This window comes from Haliotis cracherodii, unplaced genomic scaffold (genome assembly GCF_022045235.1).
Source record: "Haliotis cracherodii isolate W230 unplaced genomic scaffold, xgHalCrac1.p SCAF_6, whole genome shotgun sequence".
In the NCBI taxonomy this organism is placed as follows: Eukaryota; Metazoa; Mollusca; class Gastropoda; order Lepetellida; family Haliotidae; genus Haliotis; species Haliotis cracherodii.
In genome coordinates this window covers 65,004,559-65,012,330 of record NW_027266319.1, presented here as the reverse complement: position 1 = coordinate 65,012,330, position 7,772 = coordinate 65,004,559, and the positions used below count along the sequence as shown (strand labels likewise).

The following is a 7,772-nucleotide window of genomic DNA, read 5'->3' as shown; positions in this document are numbered from 1 at the left end:
TCGCCTTTTTCGACCAGCAATGCGGTGCTGATGACACATTCTACCCCGGGTCCACACGGGGGAAGAGCTATTAGCGTTACCCAGCACTCAACACGGGGAGGTTGCTCTTCACGTCGAGTGCCTTGATAATATAGAAGTGGTGTGTTGGGCAAAAGGAACACCGGTTCCTGGAACCAGTGCCCTCAACCACCATAATCCCTTCCTCCACCGACACATGGGCGCAACCAACTGCAAACAGGTTGGCCAATTTTGTCGCCTCATAAGACAAGCAATGGGGTGTTGTGGACACATTCTATCCCGGGTCCACACCTTGATAATGTAGATGTAGCCATGAAAGATCCTGGGTGTGATACGGAAAAGTTCAAAAATAGTATTTCTTCATCTTCAAAACGATATGGTTAAATCGATGTTTCATAATTTTGATCTTGGAGTGACGAGTGTACACCCCAGCAAGTGTAAAACCAGCATTAATTAATCCGAATGCACACAACAGAAAGTAATAATAAGTGACCTCACCAATAGCACACTACGTGAAATATTTCCTTACGCGACGTTACACCTCACCTCACCTCACCTCACCTTGTCACTTCTTTAACCATATATTCCTAAACCATATGTATGTCACGTTAAGAATCTAAAAAAATATCAATTAATTATTATTTAAAAATATGTTTGTTACATTTTACTTCCAAACACACTTAATTGGACACCATGGTCGCTCAGAAACGTTTAACTGGAATAGTTATTGAAACACAACCACTGCGTCCGATATGTGAATTATTAAAACCCAAACCACCTGTGTGTGACTCAAGTGCCTCGTGATGTGGTGTTTGTCTGTTGTCTCCCGAAGTCAGGACACGATGACTCGCAATCAACCAAGACTAAGTGACAAGTAACCAAACACTCTCATTGTATTGATCATTATGTGAGTTCATTGCTGCTATTAATTATTTATCTAAAGTTCTGAGAAAAAGCACGGGTCTATAAAAAACAATATGGGTGTTGAATACCTTCAAATTGTCGGTAAAAAGCTGACGACACGTTATATATTGCCCAGGGTAATTTGTCATTGGTTATCAATAACAATGATGTGGCAATATAAATATCCCATGTCGTTCGACAACCAATATACCCGAAGGAGCAGACACAGTATAGTCGTCATAGCAGGTAAGAAATTATCTATTAAGACAATGATGGATCACTTTTAAAGGAATAGATATATAGAATACTAAACGAGCTCACGTGTAATACCAATTTTATGAAACGAGTGAATAGTTCTGGTATTTGACGAGCGAAAGCGTATGATATGTATTACTTGCCATGTAGAACCGTCGTGTATGAATAGGCAGACACCGACACGATCCACAGACGTCACGTGATTTGTGGAATTCTGTTGCCAGATGCGCCGTCGACACAATGCCATGTGAAGTATGCCATGTGAAGTACACTCATTGAGTGTGCATAAGCTCCTCGCCAGTCATCTATCATCTCACGCAACGTCGTTGAATAAAGTCAAGCGATGTTTAGAGCTTCCAATGTCTGTTCGTGTAACAAGATCCTCTCGGTATATAGTATAGAGAGCTCCGGCGTTCGGGCTATCATTGTGACTTGTTATTGTAATTTGTTCCCCCTGTACGTACGCACACGCTTTGGTATTACATAATACGTAATACAGCTGTATGTTTATGAAAAGAGTGATCACTTCACGGGCAAGTAATACATCACTTTTAAGGCATAGGCAATAGATCACGTATACATGGTAACATCAGATTCACAACAGTTCTTTGAAGTCTAATCAAGAGTTCTGAAACAGATGTTAAGTATAGTCAAATGTGCTGAACATGAATTATATTCCCTTTTATTTAACCTTATTGATTATGTTTTCAGGCTGAATTATTCTTTGCTGACAAGGTCCTTTGATTTTACGAATGATCCAATCAGTCCGTTTCAGCAATGTTTACTAGCCTAAGATTCATTCTTCTAACAAGTAGTTTACGCTTGCGTGATAGAGTCAATAACTGATCATATAGCATGTTAATGAATGTAACATGTAGGGCTGACACGGGACCCGCCAACGAGAGTAGTAACTCGATACTTGGTACACGAGTTTGTCTTCATGATTACCAGCACAATGTTATTTTCAGAACAACTATTGTCACTGTGTATGTATGTATAAGGCAATCGGTAACGGGAAATATGCAAGATCACCCTCGTACTAGGGTATGTTTGCTATACATGTATGTTTGCCTTACATGAGAGTACACTATAAGCAAATCTGTATATGTTTCCCGTGTTATTGTATGTTACAGTAAATCTTCTCGTGTGTTCATTCCCATAGGGGAATTCAGATAAATACATAAACATAAACAGTCTAGCTTCCGGCCACCCGGCCTTCAATAGGCACAATACATGTACGTTGCTTTCGCACTAAATCATTCGAGATCCAGCAATGGTTGAAAAAGGATCTCGTCGGGCGGTCAGATAGGTTGACTTCTTTCCCAATTGCGTAGATCGATGCTCATGATGTCAATCGCTGGATTATCTGATCCAGACTCGATTATTTACAGACCGCCATCTATAGCTGGTCTGTTGTTGAGTATGATGTTAAACAACAAACAAACACACACACAAATGCAGTAAATATTAAATTTTCTATTTGCTTTGACAATTTAAAGGTTATTTGTAAATAGCATTACGCGTAATATCTTTCATGACACTGGTGAGACAATATGTATGCTATTTGTGTTTTCCATATTTTGTTTTGGCATTCATGGGCAATGCAGACATACTGCATACCAGACATCTATTTTCACTCTTCGTTGTGTAGTATTTCTGTAGGGTAAAGGCAAATGCCCGTTGCCCTGATGTCTGATTTCGATGTGTTCCAGGTTGACCTTGTACCGTCTAAGACATGGCTTTCTTCATATACTATGCCCAATGCCTCCTCCTGATTCAGATGGGAATAGGGACAGGTAGGTTAATTTACATAATCACTATTTTCTTTCATAGATATGTTTTGACTACATTTAGATATGCAAAATATATCATGTGGATTCAACTACAGAGTTTACTATTTTGGACAGTTACGATATTTTTAAACAATAATTCTACTTTCTGTGTCAATAAGGCCATACATAGAATGTGTGCTACTTGTGAGATGTTTGTCACAGGAGGTGGTCTAGGGGTTAAAGTGTTCGCTCTTCACGCAGAAGGTCTGGGTTCGATTCCCGACATGGTTACAATGTGTGAAGTCCATTTCTGGTGGTGTCCCCCTGTCGTTATATTGCTGGTATATTGTTAAAAGTGGCGTTAGATCTATCTCATTGACACCATCACGTTTGTTACAGATAAAGATAATACACTTTTGAGTGAGTGACCATTGAACAGCGACATCATGTCACGACAGTTTTATATTGGAAACCCGAAGTGAAGTATGTCTTAGACGTTTAGGACCTGACAAATCTAGAAACACAATTCGGAGGGGCACCAGGCACGGACACCATCAAACTCATGTGTCGAGTTACAAATATCTCTCTTTTGCAGAAGCAGTCACGTGTAACTTCCCTGATGGGCCAAACAACTGCACATCTTATAATTACAGCGGCGAGAAGGATTCATTTAGTCCTGAAAAGTAAGAACAGTATTACGATCTCTTGTTTATGACTTTTTGCTGCCAATCGATGTTCTTGAGGATGCAAGCGCGTATCGTTTTATGCAATTAATCAACATATTAAAACCAGATCAATTCAGAGATCCTTTTTGTCATAATTCTTCAAATTGATTCCACCCCACATAATGTATTGCCATAAGAATACTGGTCATGATATATAGAATAAGTATCCGGTTTCACCTGTGTTACAATACTCATGACCACGAATCCGAAGAATTACTGTCTCAGGCAAGCTACATCCCGTCGGTGCCGTATTCTCCTCCTTTTGAAACCCGCTTGAGAAGCCTCTACAATATGGCATGCGTGGATTTGAACAAATTTTACCCCTTAGCGATGAAGATATGGAAACACACAATCGTTTACGGTTATAACGAACTCAAAGGGACCACAAATTTTAGTTCGTTATAACCGTAGTTCGTTATAAGCATATATACAGCAAATGGCCGGGACCCAAAAAACAGTTCGTTATATCCGCCAGTCCATTATAAGCGTGTTCGTTATTTATCGTACAGCATACTGAGTACTTCATGCGGCAGTACTGACTAATGTCTGGCCACCGTGGCCTAGTGGATACAGTCTCTACCCGGAGGTTGAATCCCCTGGCCACGTCAAACCAAGATGTTAAAAATGGTACTTGTTGTTACCCTGCCTGACATTAATTGGAAAAAGGAAGGAACTTCGCCATTTTCCTGCAGTAATCTTGAACTCGTCCATTTCACGACCTCACCTTTTAAGGTGAGGTGAGGTGAAATTGGGTTTAACGTCGCGTCAAAGATTATTGCACTTATATATCGACGTGCATGCACGTGTGTGTGTGGCTGCTTATAGCGATCGATGTCCGGACCGATGCCGATTTATAGTGCTAGCCCACCGAGATACCATGCCGCAGTTTAACATGAATACCCCACTCAGACACAGTGTACTGACCCTGAGCCGACCAGTCCTTGTTTTAGCCACTTAATGTCGAGCAGACAAACAGGGTAACAACAAGTACCATCTTTTAACGTCTTTTGGTATGACGCGGCCGGGGATCGAACCCCGGACCTTCCGCTCTCCGGGGGGATGCTCTACCACTAGACCACGGAGTCACCTTTTCAGCAAGCTGTCGTTATATGTTATCAACTTGTAGGAACCCATAATACAACAAGGACGCATGTCTGGCAGGTATGATTGCAAAATCCATTCCTATCATATACGAACATATATGAACAACTCGAATGTGTTCAGAGAATAAACCCTACTGTGAATCTATAGTGTCGCGAGTTAACATAGTATTCGTCATTCCATATATATCTACTCGTTTCACGACGACACATATTCAAAGGAAAATATTGCTTTATCAAATTAACATTGGCCACAACAAATCCTGCATAACTTCACATTTTTTTATAAAGAGTACCATATAAATCATTGTTTAATGGCAATACAATATAGATAAGACAATGTTTCATTTGGTTTGCTTTCTTTCTGTCAAACACAACATTAATTTTATAATTTATTATTCTATACATACCAATTACGTTGCAGGTTGCAGGTTGTTGTATGGACCGTAGTGATGCTTCTGGTGGGCCTCGGGATAGGTATCTGCTGCTGGTGCTCCCGCCGTGTCGTGTGTAGACAGAGACGTCGTCAACTTGCCACTTCGGAAACTGACTGCTGCTGCTGCTGTTGCAGGGGTGCCCGTGTACCATCTACTTCTGATTTTAGTCATCTGCATCCTTCACACGTACCAGACAACGAAAACCACATATGAATGAAGTAGGTGTCGTTGATGACATAATAACCCTATATCGACTTTGAAATTGACTGTCATTTTGTGTAGTTCAGATGGATATGTGTGAGTTTGGTTGAACGCTGCTTGAACAATATTTCAGTTACATCGCGGCGTGTCAGCTTCGTGCGAGTGGAACGCCTGACTTGACGTAACCATCATCCAAATAGGGTAATTAAGTGAGTGAATGAGTGAGTTGGTTATGACGACGCTTTTAACGGTTTTCCAGTCATATCACGGCGTGTCAGTTTAATGTGGGAGGAAAGCCCGAAGTGATGCAGGCCTCAGACGTTTACCACTTCGATGAAACCCACGAGCACGGGTATGGTGCTGACAAACCTAGAAACATAATCGGGCCGATCCGGGATTCGAATCCACAATCATAGGTTTCTGGCGTGCCCAAGGGACGCAACTCTGCACAGCGAATCACGGCGCCTTAGACGACTGGGCCACCCTAGCCCCCCTGGATCACTAAGTGACATGAGTTATTGGTGACAGAACTTTAGTGAACATTTATACAAACAACTTGTATTTTGATTGAAGATTCTATTACTTACACATTTTCTCAAGCGATTCATGTACAGATATAAACAAGCCTTGTTCAGTATGTATTCTGTTTCCTAAGCTGCATGTTTAACCAATGAATATAATTCATGATTTCAGGTGGCCCATGACTTACGACTTAAGAAGACGACTATTTGAAAGCTCCACACATCACCTGCCAATTGCTGATCAATATGCTACGTTCTCGGTAGTTACGTCACTCTGGACAAAATATGAACTTATCTTCTCGTACCAATGCAGTAGAATTTGTGTAATAACGAGCATTAGCACTTTCTGTAGTACCACTGATATTATAATTAGTTTTTTCAATCACTTGAATTCAGTTCAGCAAGGTGGTGCGTTGTCACGGGGCTGTACTTTTAGTTTTAACAAAGTTAATTATACGATAAACATACTTATCATACTCCATGTCAGAATGATGATATCCGATTGGTCCACGTGATCTTGATACAATACTGTGTAACCCGCCTTGGAGGGGAATAAAATTCTCAGCGGGGAAATATATCTCTTATACCCCGTCAGCAAATAATGCTGCACGTGAACTTCTGAGATATAAAATAAATCTCTTATACCCCGCTTCAAAGCAAAAAGCCACACGCTTTTTCCGAGCCAATTGATGACATAGCGCAAGCTAACCTCAGCTCAATCGAGCAGCCGTTTTCTATGAATTTGGAATTTATTTGAATTATTTTATAATATCATATTAAACTCGGGACGCATAAAGCCCTCTTAATGCTGCTACAACTTATGTGTACTGTGTTTTGAATGTGGAGCTAGGCTACCTGTATATTTAAACGCGCAAAATTGAACTGAACCATACGCGTTAATTAGTTCGTTAGTTGGTTAGCTTAAATAATGACGATGCGACGTTAATTTTAGTTAGTAAGTTAGCAGAGATGTTTGGTTGCGCTCGTTTGACCCGTATGCTGTTTCCTTCCTTCCTCACTTATCATGACACTTATTGTTGCTTAAGGTGTACTGATCCCAAACTTGTTGCAAAATACTTAATAACGTAGCCCGGTGTATGGCAACAATCTGATTCCAGTGTAATGTCATTATTTTTAGTAACAGATGGGTTTTTTCCTCTTTAAGTTTTCGAATGAAATGTTAACCAGTTAAGAGGTAATGCAACTGAACAAACTCCGGTGAATGACATTCAGACATGACACTGTCTGTGTACTTGTGATAGAGTGGCTTTGGTTTAGCATTTGAGAGAAGTGAAGAGAAATTAAGTAACAACAGCACATATGTCCTGTGTTTGCATAAAGTTTATGTCCGCGTGAAGCTGTCTTTATGTTTCTTTATCTTTATTTCTGTATAAATTACCACCAAAGACAATAAATAGATCTTAATTGTGCACCCCCCACCCCCCACCCCCCTTTTAAAAAAAGCTGTATCCGGCCATGTAAATCGACAAAACTATCAGTTTATCACATGAAGCCACTTCTTTTAAACACCTTGACCAACCGTGTTCCCTTCATATCTTAGTGATGATTGATATTCTGATACATTTCTCATTTATTCCTAACAATATGAAGATATTAAATGTTTTAGACATAATATGGCTGAAATACTGCCGACGTGACTATAAATTTAAACTCATTGACTGGTAAAACTGTTGCAATATGCAATTATATTTAAGAAAGAGTTATGTCCCTTACACCATGAACAAACAGAAAATGCCTTCGTAGAAATAAAATCCTTGTTGCTTGTGTATGCACGGGGTATTGGATCTGACACCAATTCTGCGAAATTATGATAGTTTCG

The 7,772-nt window shown here is 40.1% G+C and overlaps 1 long non-coding RNA gene across 1 annotated transcript; it reads left to right on the top strand.

The window, feature by feature from the left end:
* Positions 1-1,121: 1,121 nt before the first annotated feature.
* On the top strand, positions 1,122-6,672 carry LOC139446717 (uncharacterized). The gene is made up of 5 exons (XR_011651926.1): positions 1,122-1,167; positions 2,889-2,972; positions 3,544-3,631; positions 5,198-5,428; positions 6,105-6,672. It is a non-coding gene; the product is annotated as an uncharacterized lncRNA (long non-coding RNA).
* Positions 6,673-7,772: the final 1,100 nt, after the last annotated feature.